The sequence below is a fragment of the Elephas maximus genome, chromosome 27 (assembly GCF_024166365.1).
Source record: "Elephas maximus indicus isolate mEleMax1 chromosome 27, mEleMax1 primary haplotype, whole genome shotgun sequence".
Lineage (NCBI taxonomy): Eukaryota > Metazoa > Chordata > Mammalia > Proboscidea > Elephantidae > Elephas > Elephas maximus.
Window position 1 is genome coordinate 27,611,635 of NC_064845.1, and position 16,672 is coordinate 27,628,306.

The 16,672-nt window shown below is 41.3% G+C and overlaps 1 long non-coding RNA gene across 2 annotated transcripts in view; it reads left to right on the forward strand.

Moving 5' to 3' along the window:
* The first annotated feature begins 12,242 nt into the window (after positions 1 to 12,242).
* The window catches only part of LOC126068364 (uncharacterized), a 149,470-nt gene continuing 145,040 nt past the window's right edge, over positions 12,243 to 16,672 (forward strand). Inside the window, exons 1-2 of one of the 2 annotated variants that reach the window (XR_007515643.1) lie at positions 12,243 to 12,327; positions 12,774 to 12,924. This is a non-coding gene — a long non-coding RNA (uncharacterized LOC126068364). The remainder of the gene's footprint in view (positions 12,328 to 12,773; positions 12,925 to 16,672) is intronic. The other variant, XR_007515644.1, reaches the window with a different exon arrangement.

Consider the following 16,672-nt stretch of genomic DNA (forward strand, 5'->3'; position numbering starts at 1 on the left):
GTTAAAAAAATGGAATAGGGAGCACTTAACAGTTGTTGTTACGGAGATGAGAACTCTGAGGTGAATGAAAGTAGAAGGAGAAGTTGCTGTGAAGCTCAAGCTCTCTGGGAATGTAACAGCTGTCTCTAGTACAGTGAAATATAGGTTGACAGGTAATAGTTTGGAACACAAAGCAAATTACTGGGAATAACTTAAAATTTTGTCTAAAGTTTTTAACTTGGTGTTGGTGATGGTGGGGGAAGGAATTCTGAAGGTTCAGGGAGGTAGTATAACTTGAAAAAGAATATGCTTTTAGGACTAAAGAAAAAATGTCATTTTTGTCATACAGGCAGTCCCGGATTACAAACGAGTTCTATTCCTAAATCTGTTTTTAAGTTGAATTTGTACATAAGTCTGAACAGTTAGGTACGGTGTTTATCTAATGTCAGTTAATCATATGTTTGTCTTAGCATGTAGTGTTCCTTTTCTATACATGAACAGTAACGAATCATTTCCAGATGCACTAAGATATCTTTAATATGATAATACAGTAATAATAACAGTGTTTTAATGCGCTTCCCAAGGTAGTGCCAATTTATTTTTATGAACCATTGTATATACCTCAAATTTTTAATCTAAATAGGCTCTACGGGGGTTGGTTTGTAACTACAGGTTGCACGTTATTTGGACGTAACTGGGGACTGCCTATGAAAACTACACAAAGGGCGTGCAGTTCTTACATTCAGCTTGTGGAAGGGGCTGTGAAAAGGTTGAAAAACACTGATCAGGTTAAGGAAGGGAAACCAGGAAGATGGGCAGGCTGAGTGCATCTTGAGGAACGTGACATGTATCAGTGACCTATAGCACAAGAGTTTACTCTCTGAATCAATGAAAGCTCACTAGTGTTACTTTCAAAGCAACAAGAAAATCATTTCCTTTCTGTTGTTTCTGCTCCTTGGGTTAGGTGCTGGGAGGATGGAGAACAAATGAAAGAGATTCGAGTGTGACCTGCATGCCTAAGGAGAAGTATCCTTTGAGAAGGATCCATGTCACATTGTGTACATGTAAGAGCCTTCACATTGAGAGGGGTCTGAGCACCTTCCTTAGGATGTGAGATAGAGCTAGATAGCATAGCCACAGGTAGGGGCTGGGAGTGCTCTTATCTGATACTGAAGCAGTGGGGGAAAAGGAGAGCCAGGAAATGTTGAATTCAGTGAGGCTCTTGCATTTGGGACATTGAAGAGGCATTTCCAGGCAGAAGTGCCTCATTGTTGGCTAGCCTGGCTTTGCTTTACATGGCTTCTGGACAACCTGCCAGTCACAGGTGTGACTTATGTAGCTTATGCTTATAATGTGCTCTAGAAAAGAAAGGCTCCCAAAGACAGAAATCTAGGCTGCCATTCCTGTCACCCATAGGCTTCCAAAAAGCAGATTGTGCCCTCCCTACCAGCAGGTGGCACTGCTGTCTCTGGGAATTCCTGGAGGAGGTCAAATAATGGAGCTGGCAAACCAGTAGCATGTAACCTCTAGTCTAGAAGATCTTGAGAGGCTTTGTGAGATCTCAGTTAAAGAGATGCTCAAAGAAAATAGTTGTGAAAGCCAAACTGTTCCTATAAGGTTGGAATAATGGGTGTTGTAGAGACTGAGGGATGGTTGTGGTTACTTTGCTGGTTCTGTGTGTGTGTTTGTGTGTAGTGGACGAGAAGGCAGAATGTAACGTAACAATTAAGCATCATAATACAGGGTTTGAAAGCACTTTACATAAATTGGTTAATTGAATGTGAAGTTGAAATGATTCAATTAAAATTGCCAATAACTTCATACTTCTGATTCTTTGCTTGTAAAACTATTCTACACACATGGGTGGGATTTTGGAAGTATACATGTGACTTTTAAACCTGGTCAATATCCAATAATTACATTACCTAGAAGGTACGGGTGAGAATATTAGTAAAAATAATGTTGGTTAATTATTCAGTATACTTTAGGGTTGGCACAAAAGTCAGGTCAAAGTTATTCTCAAATCAGTCTCTTCTAAAACTTGAATCTTCTTAATAAGTGTGGGTTTTCTTAAATTCTGTCCTTTTGAGATCGTATTTACAATCCAAAACGTGAACACCGGTTTTATTGACCTTACGAGCCAGGGTTCATTCATCCATTCTCTCTTTTGAAATAACTAGGTGTCTGTTCTTAGAAATGAACTTTGTAAACATGATGTTTGAGGGAGATGGGTGTTGTTGCCAGTGATAGGAAGGTTACAGTGTATACTGAGGACATCAGCTTTGACCCTGACCCGGGTATAGTACGGGTACCTCCCAGGCTTTACAACCGAAAACATTGGGTGCCCATGGTCCATCTGCAGAACCCACCCACCTGTACACTGTAGGGAACAGGGACATGCTTTCCTCAGAAATTTGGGGGACGATTCTCAGCCACCTGCCATGTTCGCAGCATGACACCCTGCTGCAAGTGGATACTTGCCCCTCTAAGACTGTAGTAGAGAGCCTGCACCACACACTTGATGATCAGCTTCCTGGACACCTGAGCTGAATTCATACAAGAAAAGTGAATGGACCCCTAAACCGATATAGCTGATAACAGCTCTGGCCATCTGGAGACAGGATGCCAGAGCTCCAAATGTGAAAATAATCAAGCTTCCTTACTCAGGCCACCCATTTGGGCATATCAAAACAAAACAAAGCAAGAAGCTATGACACAGTAAACAAATGTAAAAAAAACTAATACAATAACTTATAGATGGCTCAGAGACAACAGTCCCTATCATGTCACATAAACAGACAGACCACGATTGCCTGAAGAAGCTCTCAAAACAAAGAATCAAGGGATCTTCTAGATGAAAGTGTCTTCCTGCAATTACCAGAGGCAGAATACAAAAGATTAATAAACAAAACCCTTTAAGACATTAAGAAGGAAATGAGGCAATGCGCAGAACAAGCCAAGGAAGACACAGATAAAGCAGTTGAAGAATTGAAAAGATTATTCAGGAACATAATGAAAAATTTAATAAGCTGGAAAAATCCATAGATAGCAATCAGAAACTCAGAAGATTAACAATAAAGTTACAGAATTAGACAACTCAGTAGAAAGTCAGAGGAGCAGATTTGAGCAAGTGGAAGGCAGAATTTCTGAAATTGAAGAAATTGGCACCAATATAGTTGAAGAAAACTCAGACAAAAGAATTTAAAAAAATGAAGAAAACTTAAGAATCATGTGGGTCTCTATCAAGAGAAATAACCTATGAGTGATTGGAGTACCAGAACAGGGAGGGATAACAGAAAATACAGAGAGAATGACAGAGGATTTGCTGGCAGAAAACTTCCCTGGTATCGTGAAAGATGAGAAGATATCTGTCCAAGATGCTCATCGAACTCCACATAAGGTAGATTTTAAAAGAAAGTCATGAACACATAATCAAACTTGGCCCAAACCAAAGATAAAGAGAAACTTTTAAGAGCAACTAGGGATAAACGAAGTCACCTACAAAGGCGGGTCGATAAGAATAAGTTTAGACTACTCGTCCGAAACTATGCACGTAAGAAGGCAGTGGGATGACTTATCTAAAAAATTGAAGGGAAAAAATTGCCAGCCAAGACTCATATCCAGCAAAACTGTCTCTCAAATATAAAGGTGAAATTAGGATATTTCCAGATAAGCAGAAGTTCAGGGAAGTCGTAAAAACCAAACCAAAACTACAAGAAATACTAAAGGCAGTCCTTTGGTTAGAAAATCGGTAATATCAGGTATCAACCCAAGACTAGAATACTGGGTATAGCAATCAGAAGTCAACCCAGATAGGGAAATCACAAAAATAAATCAAGATAAAAAAATGCTTAAAACAGGGAAACAGTGATGTTACTATGTAAGAGAAGACGACATTAAAACAATAAAGAGGGACTAGGAAGTATAGTCATTGATCTTTCATATAGGGAAAAGACAAGGTGATACGAAGAAATAAAAGTTAGGTTTAAGTTTATAAATATAGGGGTAAATAATAAGGTAACCACAAAGGAGACAATCTATCCTACACATCAAAATAAAATACAAGAAAAAAATAGAGACTCCTTGGAAACAAAATCAACAACAACGAATAGGAGAAAAGGACAATATGTAAAGATACTCAGGACATAAAATTAAGTGCAAAAAAGAAACTGACAACAACACTGAAAAAAAGACATCAAAATGATAGCACTAAACTCATACTTCTCCATAATTACGCTGAATGTAAATGGCCTAAATGCACGTATAAAGAGACAGAGAGTGGCAGAATGGATTAGAAAACACGATCTGTGTATCTGCTGCCTATAAGAGTCATATCTTAGAGACACAAACAAAAACTCAAAGGATGGAAAAAAAGTATATCATGCAAACAATTGAAAAACAGCAGGAGTGGCTGTATTAATTTCTGACAAAATAGACTTTAAAGTTAAATCCATGATAAAGGATAAGAAAGGATCCTATACAACGATAAATGGGACAATATACCAAGAGGATATAACCATACTATTTGTGCACCCAATGATTGGGCTGCAAGATACATAAAACAAACACTACCAGCATTGAAAAGTGAGATAGACAGCTCCGCAATAATAGTAGGAGACCTCAACACACCACTTTCAGTGAAGGACAGGACATCCAGAAAAAAGCTCAGTAAAGACACGGAAGAGCTAAATGCCACAATAAACAAACTTGACCTCATAGACATGTACAGAACACCCAACAGCAGCCAAGTGTACTTTCTTTTCTAGTGTACGTGGAATATTCTCTAGGATAGACCACATATTAGGTCATACAGTAAGCCTTAGCAGAATCCAAAACATTGAAATATTACAAAGCACCTTCTCTGACTATAAGGCCATAAAAGTAGAAATCAATAACAGAAAAAGCAGGGAAAGGAAATCAAACACTTGGAAATTGAACAATACCCTTCTCAAAAAAGACTGGATTATAGAAAACATTAAGGATGGAATAAAGAAATTCATAGAATCCAATGGGAATGAAAACACTTCCTATCAGAAACTTTGGGACACAGTGAAAGCAGTGCTCAGAGGGCAAATTATATCAATAAATGCACAGAAAGAAAAAGAAGAAAGGGTCAAAATCAAAGAATTATCCCTAAAACTTGAACAAATAGAGGAGAACAGACAAACCAACAAAAAAACCTCAGGCAGCGGAAGAAAACAAATAATAAAAATTAGAGCAGAATTGAAATAGAAAATAGAAAATCAATTGAAAGAATTAACAAGACCAAAAGCTGGTTCTTTGAAAAAATCAACAAAATTGAAAAACCATTGGCGAAACTCACAACAGAAAAATAGAAGAGGAAGCAATTAACCCGAATAAGAAATGAGATGGGCCATATCACAACAGATCCAACTGAAATTAAAAGAATCATATCAGATTACTGTGAAAAATTGTACTCTAAGAAATTTGAAAACCTAGAAGAAATGGATGAATTCTAGAAACACATTACCTACCTAAAGTAACACAGAGGTCGAACAACTAAATAGACTCATAACGAAAGAAGAGATTGAGTTCTACCAAACTTTCAGAGAAGAGTTAACACCACTACTACTAAAGATATTTCAGAGCATAGAAAACCACGTAATACTCCCAAACTCATTCTATAAAGCCAGCGTATTCTGGATACCAAAACCAGGAAAAGACACCACACAAAAAGAAAACTCCAGACCTATATCCCTAATGAACTTAGATGCAAACATCCTCAACAAAATTCAAGCCAATAGAATTCAACAACATATCAAAAAAATAATTCACCATGACCAAGTGGGATTCATACCAGGTATCCAGGGATGGTTCAACATTAGAAAAACAATTAATGGAATCCATGCTATAAATAAAGGACAAGAATCACATGATTTTATCAATTGATGCAGAAAAGGCATTTGACAAAGTTCAACCCTCATTCATGATAAAAACTCTCAGCAAAATAGGAATAGAAGGAAAATTCCTCAACATAATGAAGGGTATTTATACAAAGCCAACAGCCAACATCACCCTAAATGGAGAGAGCCTGAAAGCATTCCCATTGAGATCGGGAACCAGATAAGGATGCCCTTTATGACCACTGTTATTCAACATTGTGCTGGATGTCCTAACTAGAGCAATTAGGTTAGATAAAGAAATAAAGAGCATCCAGATTGTCAAAGAAGAAGTCAGAGTATCTCTATTTGCAGATAACATGATCTTTATACACAGAAAAGACTAAGAAATCCTCCAGAAAACTACTGAAACTAATAGAAGAGTTCAGCAGAGTATCAGGAGAGAAGATAAACATACAAAAATCAGTTGGATTCCTTTACATCAACAAAAAGAACCTCGAGGAGGAAATCACCAAAGCAATACCATTTATGCTAGCCCCCAAGAAGATAAAATACTTAGGAATAAATCTTAGCAGAGATGTAAAAGACTTATACAAAGAAAACTACAAAACACTTCTGCAAGAAACCAACAGACACCTACATAAGTGGAAAAACATACCTTACTCATAGATAGAAAGACTTAACATTGTAAAAATGTCTTTTCTACCAAAAGCAATCTGTAGATTTAATGCAATTCCGATCCAAACTCCAAAGACGTTTTCTGATGAGATGGAGAAACAAATCACCAACTTCATATAGAAGGGAAAGAGACCTCGGATATGTAAAGCATCACTGAAAAAGAAGAACATAGTGGGAGACCTCACTCTACCTGATTTTAGAACCTGTTATACCACCACAGTAGTCAAAACAGCCTGGTACTGGTACAACAACAGATACATAGACCAATGGAACAGAACTGAGAATCCAGACGTAATTCCATCCACAGATGAGCAGTAGATATTTGACTACCCAAAGTCAGTTAATTGGGGCAAAGACAGTCTTTTTAACAAATGATGCTGGTATGACTGGATATCCATCTCCAAAAAAAGGAAAGAAGACCCATACCTCACACTATGCACAAAAATGAACTCAAAATAGATCAAAGACCTAAATATAAAATTTAAAATGATAAAGATCATGGAAGAAAAAACAGGGACGCTAGTAGCCCTCATATATGGCATAAACCGTATACAAAATATTACTAACAATGAAGAAGAAAAACCAGATCACTGGGAGTTCCTGAAAATCAAACGCCTATACTCGTCCAAAGACTTCACCAAAAGAGTGAAGAGATTACCTACAGACAGGGAAAATGTTTTTAGCTATGACATTTCTGATTATTGCCTGATCTCTAAAATCTACATGATACTACAAAAATTCTACAAAAAGATAAGTAACCCAATTAAAAAATGGGCAAAAGATATGAACAGACACTTCACGAAAGAAGACACTTGGGAAGCTAACAGATACATGAGGAAATGCTCAGGATCATTAGTCATTAGAGAAATGGAAATGAAAAATACAATGAGATTCCATCTCACTGCAACAAGGGTGGCATTAATCCAAAAAACACAAAATAATACATGCTGGAGAAGTTGTGGAGAGACTGAAACACTTCTACACTGCTGGTGGGATTGTAAAATGGTACAACCATTCTAGAAATCTATTTGGCAGTTCCTTAAAAAGCTAGAAATAGAGCTACCATTGGATGTAGCAATCCCACTCCTTGGAATATATCCTAGAGAACTAAGATTGTTTACACGAACAGATCTATGCACACACTTGTATACTGCAGCGCTGTTTACCATAGCAAAAAGATGGAAGCAACCAAGTTGCCCATCAATGGATGAATGGATAAATAAATTATGGTATATTCACACAATGGGAACATTTCATGACATGGAGGCATTATGCTGGAAGGCATTATGCTGAGTGAAATTAGTCAGCTGGAAAAGGACAAATATTGTATAAGACCACTATTATAAGAACTCGAGAAATAGTTTAAACAGAAAAGAAAATATTCTTCGATGGTTGTGAGAGTGGGGAGGCAGGAGGGGTGGGAGAGAGGTATTCACTAATTAGATAGTAGATAAGAACTACTTTCAAGTGAAGGGAAAGACAACACAATACAGCACAAATGGAGTAAACCAAAAGCAAACAAGTTTCCTGAATAAAGTGAATGATTCGAAGGCCAGTGTAGCAGGGGCGGGGGTGTGGGGACCATGGTTTCATGGGACGTCTAAGTCAATGGGCATAAAATCTGTTAAGAAATCATTCTGCATCCCACTTTGGATAGTGGCGTCTGGGGTCTTAAATGCTAGCAAGCGGCCATCTAAGATGCATCAATTGTCCTCAAGCCACCTAGACCAAAGAGAATGAAGAACACCAAGGACACAAGGTAATTACGAGCCGAAGAGGCAGAAAGGGCCACAGAAACCAGAGACTACGTGAGCCTGAGACCAGAAGAACTAGATGGTGCCCAGCTACAGGTGATGACTGCCCTGACAGGGAATACAACGGGAAACCACTGAGGGAGCAGGAGAGCAGTGGGATGCAGACCTCAAATTCTCATAAAAAGACCAGACTTAATGGTCTGACTGAGGATAGAAGGACCCTGGTGGTCATGGCCCCCAGACCTTCTGTTGGCCCAGGGCAGGAATCATTCCTAAAGCGAACTCTTCAGACATGGTTTGGACTGGACAATGGGATGGAGAGGGATGCTGGTGAGGAGGGAGCTTCTTGGATCAGGTGGACACTTGAGACTATGTTGGCATCTCCTGCCTGGAGGGGAGATAAGAGGGTAGAGGGGGTTAGAAGATGGCGGAATGGACATGAAAAGAGAGAATGGAGGGAGGGAACAGACTGTCTCAGTGGGGGCAGAGTAACTGGGAGTATGTAGTAAGGTGTATAGAAGTTTTTGTGAGTGACTGGATTTTTAAATTTCACTTAAAGCGCAATGAAAAATGCAAATACACTTAACAACTAAAAAAAATTAATAATGGATATGCAAGTATTGATTTCCATTTACCGTACCGTGTTCAATAGGTAAAATACTCCTTCCTAATTTCACAAAGACACTTTTAGATTCACTTTTCTTTGTTGGAGATGACATGCGTGCTAAGTGGCTCCCTTCTTTTCCAGTCTGATTTGGTTTCCAGATATTCTGTGCCTTTCTGATTTATGACTTGGGAGTTTTTGACTCCCGTCTTTCACGTCAGTCATCCTACATCCCATGTTCCTCTGTAAGTGCCTAGGATCCACCATCATCTCAGAGGTGCAAAATAATTTACATGCCAGGAATTGAAAAAAAAAACATTAGATTCTTTTGCCTTCAAGTTCTGCCGCAGAAACCAGTGTTCCTCTTCAGCGAATTCATTTTTTCCCTTTACTATTTGCTACCCCATGTTCTCTCTTTTTCTGATTGTCCCCAAATAGGAATGACTCAGAATTTGTATACATTGGAAACAAAATCTCATTTTTGTCAAAAAAGAGGGAAATTTGTGTTTAAGTGACATTTTGGATACATAGGACGTAACTTTCTTAGGGCTCACTGTGCTTTGAAGATCATTCCCTTGAAAAATCCCTTGATGTGTACCCTGTGACAGCTTGCCTCTAATTAGGACCCTGGTGGCCTTTCTTGGTGAATCTCACCTTCTGGGACCTTTTTTGGTATGGGCCAGAATCATATTTGTTCTAGCTTTAGTGAAGAATAACAATACCTTTTCTTTAGGAGGTTATTATTGAGCTTATTTAATGACAGAAAAAAGGCAAGTGCTTGCATTCTAATCCAACCACACTACTAAGTTACTGACTGAGAGATTTTGGAGGCATCGGTGACTTCTCTGAATTTGTTTCCTTGTCTTAAATATGAGGGAGAGGGGGAGTAACTCCTTAAATTCTTGCCATTCTCCAAACCCTGTGACTGTCAAATTCTATCTGATGCTCCTACTAATAAACACATCCTAAAACTGCTGGCTAGTTGGGAGTTCATTTATAATCAATTAAAGTCAGCACCAGGAAAATTATTCTTTATTTCTACAAATCACTTTGTGGTTTACAAAAATATTCTCTAACTCGTTATCCCTTTTTACTCTCTTTTCTGTTCCTCTGAGGCCAGCAGCATTGACATCACCTGGGAACTTCCCAGAAAAGCACAATCTCAGACCTCACTGTGTCCTCCTGAGTTAGAATCTACATTTTACCAAGATGCTGAGGTGATGTGCACGCACAGGGAGTCTGAGAACTGCTGCTCTGTCTCATTCTGAGTCTCCTAATGCGGCCGCGATGAGTCGGAACCAGTTCACCGACACCTAACAACAGTGACAACAGTGACCCTCAGAGGAAGGCAGGGTATTTTACAGATGAGGAAATCAAGACTCAGAGTTGTTAAGTAACTAAGTCAAGGTTACTGTGCTTGTGTCTTCTCCAAAATTTCTTGCTCTAAACCTAATGCAGCCAGAATGCTCATTAGAAGTGAGGCTAGCAAAACTTCATCTCACATACTTTGGACTCGTGATCAGGTCCAACCTCTGAAGAACATCATGCTTGGAAAAATAGAGGGTCACCGAAAAAGAGGAAAACCTTCAATGAGATGGATTGACACAGTGACTGAAACAGTGGGTTCTAACACAGCAACTACTGTGAGGATAGCACAGGACTGGGCAGTGTTTCACTCTGTTGTACATAGGGTCTCTGAGAGTCAGAGCACCTAACAACAACAACAACAACAGCCCTAATGCTGTCTTCTTGGTTGGGCTGGAGTCAGCCTTGTACAACAGAGACTCCTGGCTGCCCAGCAGTCCGTGTGGATAGTTCCAGCCAACTAGTGGCTGATTTCTAGCCAGCATAATGTGAGTGGAAGTGGGAGGTACTGAGATCCATTTCTAGGGAAAAGAGACAAACTCAAAAAGATAACTGCCATGCAAGCTCCTCCATTGTGTTTTCCACTGCTAGCTGGCTTGAAAGGAGAGGACTCCCCAGAGCATCCCTGGTCTTTAAGTTACAGGGGAGATTGGTGTACCCCCAGCTGTCTGGTTGCAGGAGGGGGTCACACTCTGAACACGGCAGGGGGCTGCCTGAGTGTCTGTGAGGAAAGCACATCCCTGTCCCCTAGAACACACAGGTGGGTGGGTTCTGCAGCTGGACCATGGGCACCCAGTGCTTTTGGTTGAAAAGACTGGTAGGCATCACTTATCATTGGACCCCTGTCGTGGGTGGCTAGGTGATGTGGGTGGAGCCACCAGTCCTCAGGCCCCTGATGTGGGTAGGTAAAAAAAAAAAAAGGACCCTGTTTAATAGGCAAAAGCACTGTCTAACATCAAAAACCTACCTGCCCACCACACAGCTGAAACAGCTGAAGTCAGATCTCAAGTAGTTACACTGTTGCAGTCTACCAACAAGGGCCTAATCTGAAAAGGGCCCACACAGGTCCATGCAGGGATTAAAGGTATTCAAAGCCCACAGTCCGTTTGTGCCTCGGTAGGAGTTTCTATCCTGAGCTCCCCAGCCTAGTGGAGCTGGCAGATTATCTTTTTCCCCAAGGCCGGGAGAATGGCCCAGGGTGCGCAGCAGGAGGTATCTCAGGCCCAGGGAGATGGACAGCCACGGAAGCCGGCTTGGGGGCTGGGGCTGTGGTAAAATAAAAGCAAGTACTTAGCTTTTGCCGAGAGCGCTGTTCTTCTCTGGTTTGGGAGGCGTGAGTAGACTGTGCGGCTGAATGTCTCTCCTTGAGGAAACCGCATCCTGAACACTGCCTCCAGCCCTGCTGTGGTTGTTCTGGGGAACTGTGCCTGAGGGGCGCTGGTTCCTGCCCAGTGAGGTCTGGCAACTCCTTGCAGCTTCTGAACCATCTCTCCTTCCCCCTTCCGCTCAGTCCAATTTCGTAACGTGGCCTTTGATTTTCAGGGCTCCTACCTTGTCATACATGTAACCGTTTTACTTGGTTTTTCGGCTCTTTATTGTAAGAGGGATCGCTGGAAGCATCTGACTACTCTGCCATCTTGGCCCTGCCTCACCCCAGAGCAACCTTAGAAATTGTTTTAGAGGTGGCAGTATTGTTGTCAGCCTGCATCACTGGATCACTGCCTTGAGAAGGCCCACCACAGTGACGGACCTTTCACCTATCCAGTATATGCACAGGAGCCAGAAGTAAACTTTTATTGAGCTTGAGCCATTATATTATGTGTTTGGGTCTATTTCTTAACTGCTTACACGTTTGGGGTTTTTTTTTTCTTACCCAACTCTAACAAATACACTTGAGCAGTGGCTCAGTACTTGAAGTCGCGGGTCTTTTGGCCTAATACGTTCATTCATTTTTTTGTTTCTGGCAGTTGGTGATCGACTGACTATGGTGCAGCATGCAGAAGTGAGTGAGTGACTGGTGAAAAGCAGCGAAGCTGATGGGTTGTGGAGACATGTGTTTGAAGGCTGGCACACTCTCTACTCCAGGGTAAGGCAGAGGCAGTGACTGCCATTGTTACTCTGACTTTGCCAAGTCACAGGGACTCATGTCTCTCCAGCCTCTCGGAGTTAGTGCAATGGGATGCCCTGCCTGTGAAAGCTTCCCAAAGCCTCTGTTGATCAACTCATAGATACCATGCCAATCAATAATTGTGAAGAGAAAACCACTAGGTTTTGGATGATAGCATGGAATTAATTATGTGCATGGAAATATCTCAGGCATTTTTAGGGGTTTATGGACATGAGACATGATTTTCCAAGAATTAGGGAAGGGTTGTTGGGCCTTCCTGAGGTGAGTTGTTGAGAGTGGGACCAGGTCTGATTGCCTGTACCATATCAGGTCGTGCGCTCTGACAGCTCACATTCCCTCAACCACCATCCTCGTCTCCCTGGATCACTTTCCGTAACTGTCGTTTTGTTAATTACTTTTTCTAGAAAGGAAATAGCTTGCCATAGAGTTGAAGATTCCAGGTTTGGTGGATAATAGTATGAGCAAAGCACGAGATTCTACCAGTTCCACTTTATCCTTCATCACTGGCGGTCACAAGTCCATTTACTCATCTCTTTACAGTTCCTAGTGAATCAGGTAAGGAACCCTGGTTACATGATGGTTAAGCACACGGCTGCTAATCATAAGGTTGGCAGTTTGAACCCACCCAGTGGCTCCATGGGAGAAAGACCTGGGAATCTGATGGCACCTGACAACCGTGAATCAGGCATTGGCATTGGAAGCATTGACCAAGGCTGACTTTGAGCTTTCATTCATGCTGAAGAGTTTTGAGGCCAGAAGGAGAAAGTCTCTGTTTGGTGTCCCCTTCTCAGAGTCCAGGTGGAAGTCTGGGAAGAAGGGGTAAAAAAGATACCACATCTCTTTCTGAGCACTCCAGCTTCTACAGCTTGAACTAAAATCAGACTCCTTGAGGAGAAAATGACAATGAATAGAAATCTAGGCAGAGCCAAGGATGGTTAGGAAAGAGGGACATGAAGTGAAAAATTAAAAAGAAAAATTCTGTTCAGCTTAAAAACTGTTTGGAGTGTTGTTTTAAGCTTCCTTTAGTACTTTGGTGCCCTTACTGGATAATGTCCCATTGCCCAGCCTCAGACAGAGGACAGCCAGAAAGGCTGATGTCCTTAGGTGCCTCACATGGCTCGGTAATGAGTGCAATTTACCGAGTAAAACAGACAACTAGGGTCTGTAGATCTCTGGAGATTCCCATCAACATGCATCATTACTGCTCTTGAGTGACGTGTGTGCGTGGAGATGAGCAAAGCAGAGAAAAGGCAGCTGCAAAAGCATGTCAGTAACTGAAGACTCCAGGTGAGCAGCCAGGCACAGGTAGACCACAGCTCAGGGGATGGAGGTTGCTAAGGAAAGGAGCTGGTCTTTGCCAGGTTTTCTCAATAAAGGAAAAGAGTTGGGCTTTGCGAGCTCTGCTTATTTTCCTCTATGGCTCCCTATATCCTCTGTTTGAACAATAACTAAAAAGTATGGCATGTCAGAAATAGCACTTGACCAGCATGTGTAAATGCTGTACAATGATAAAATTGTAGAGTAAGCCATTCTTTAACTCTCAGTTAGGGGCCTAAGTAAGTAATCCTAGAGATATCAGTAGACCACAGTTTCTCAACCTCAATGCAGTAGACATTTTGGTCCAGACAGTTCTTGTTGTGGGGGAAGGGGGGGCGTTGGTTGTTGTAGGATGTTTAGCAGCATCTCTGGCGTCTGCTCAATGGGTGTCAGTAGCATTGCCCCACTCCCCAATACTGACAATCAAAAATGTCTCCAGGCACGCCAGATGTCTGTGTGAGGGCGGAGGGGCCCCAAAATAGCCCCAGTTGATAGTGACTACAGTGGGAGATCCAGTAAGTTAATCTTGGTTGAGTTTCACTGGGACTGTATTTTAATGATTTAACCTCACTGTGCCTCAGTTTCCCTACCTGTAGACACGGTCTAAGGAAGTAATGTGCATAGTACTGCATGGTACCTAGGGGGTTGTGTAAGTGCTCGAAACAATACCTGTTTCCGCACGTTTTCAGGCCCCAAAGATCACTCTTAATCTTTGTGATGGCAGTAACTGAGGGGTAGTGGGAATTTGGAGAAGGGTAAAGGCTTTAGTGGTGTGGGAAATGGTGAAGAGTACTAGCATCTGAGTTTATTTGAAGGCATCCTGTCCTAGTTTGTTGTTACAGTGTATTTTAGATGTAGGCTTTCTTTTGGAGAGGAAAGAAAGGTGAGGGTGGAGGAGGCAGGAAGGAGGCTGTTCACAAGAGCAGTCAGGAAAGTGCTCTTTGTGGAGGGATCTTGTAATGTGAAAGTCACGCATACGTAAGTAGACCGGAGGACATAGAGAAGTAACCCCGCAAATCAAAATATCTTTTCAAATGACTGCTGATCCAGAAGAGTTGTGGCAGGTGATTGATGAAGACCAGAGGCTGTTTGCAGAAGTCTCTTTGTTCTAGAGCCTTTACTTTTCTGTCTCCTCTCTTTTGGAATACGGAAAAAAGTTGTCTTCAACATATGCCTTTGATAAATGCTTTTTTTTTTTATGATACATGTGCTCTTTTGTTACTCTTCAGAACTGTGTGTCGGAAAGGTGCAAAAGGGTGTAATCCTGATCTAGACCCGAGTGATGTACGTTATTTTAATAGAAAGCAGCAACTTGACTCTAAGTCAGGGACAGTGCAGGAATTAGATGTAAACCATTCTGGCAGGCTTGTGTTCACCCTTGCGGTGTTTTCTGGCCTCTGTAGTGTTAGATACACTTGCAAAGCTTATGACAAATGTGGACAGATCTTGGATCTAATATGTGGAGAAGCCATCTTAGACAGGTAGCCTTGTTTATTTATATCCTCTCTACCCTACGTTTATAGTACTAGGTGTTAAGTTTTTACTAGAAGGAAAGGGGCACTTCTGTGTAGCAGAAAGGGGACAGTGAGAGAAGCTGTTTTGGTAGATAGGTTGGTGTCTTAGTCATCTAGTGCCGCTGTAACAGAAATGCCACAAGTGGATGGCTCTAACAAAGAGAAGTTTGTTCTCTCACAGTTTAGGCATCTAGAAGTCCAAATTCATGATGCTAGCTCCAGGGGAAGGCTTTTTGTCTGTGTGAGCTCCGAGGGAAGGTCCTTGTCATCAATCTTCCCATCCTAGGAGCTTCTCAGTGCAGGGGCCTTGTGTCCAAAGGAAGCGCTCCCCTCCTGGTTCTGCATTCTTGGTGGTAGGAGGTCCCCATGTCTCTGTACTCACTTCTCCCTTTTATATCTTGAAAGAGATCGATTTAAAATACAAACTAATTTTGTAGATTGAGTTTTGCCTCATTAACATGACTGCCCCTAATCCCACCTCATTACCATCATAGAGGTAGGATTTACAATGCATAGGAAATTATATCATATGACTGATTGGTGGACAGTCATACAATACTGGGAATCATGGTCTAGCGAAGTTGACAAACATTTCAGGGGGGACACAATTCAATCCATGAGAGTTGGTTTTTGAATAGTTGAAGTTTTCATTCTAGTGCTACTCAAAGTGTGGTCCTAGCAGCATCAGCAGTACCTGGGAACTTGTTAAAGATGTAAATGATTGGAGCTCAACCCAGACCTCCTGAATCAGAACCTTGGGGTTGGAGCTCAATAATCTGTGTTTTAACAAGCCCTCCATGATTCTGATGTATGTTAAAATTCGGGAGTACTGCTCTAGTGATGCGTGATATGGTGAAATCTTATGCATAGTGTCTGTGTGTGTATGGAGGGCAAGGGTTAAGGAAGTGTTTTATCAGGTAGTCGGAGGATGAGTAAGATTGTCTTGTGATATACTTTTGGATTATTTTCCCAGTCCATGGTGTAAGCCTTTAACTATGCTGTCTAGTACAATAGCCACAGGCCACATGTGGCTGTTTATTTTTAAATTAATATAATTAAATACAATTTAAAGACTTAGTTATTCAGTTGAACTAGCCACCTTTCAAGTGCTTAGACGCCACATGTGCTTAGTGTTGCCTTATTGGAGAGCACAGATGTAGAGCGTGTTCATCATCACAGAAAGTTCTATTGGACAGCACTGTTTCAGCCTGTAATGATCCCTGTTTGACTCATACAGGCTGGAAACCCCCACTTGTGGTGATGGTGTGTTCTAGTTAAGTCAAGACCTCAACTCCTTTAAAGCAGAATTGAGTTTTGGACTTCTGTACCCTGGGGAGACCTTCAGTCTGTAGTTGTATCCTGGTGCACTTTTTACCTTGTGGTGGCATCTGCCTGGTATAGAAAGTGCCATGGATCTGTCTCCCACATATTGAGTGCACTGCCTCTAAAATATTTGCTCTTTAATCTAAGGC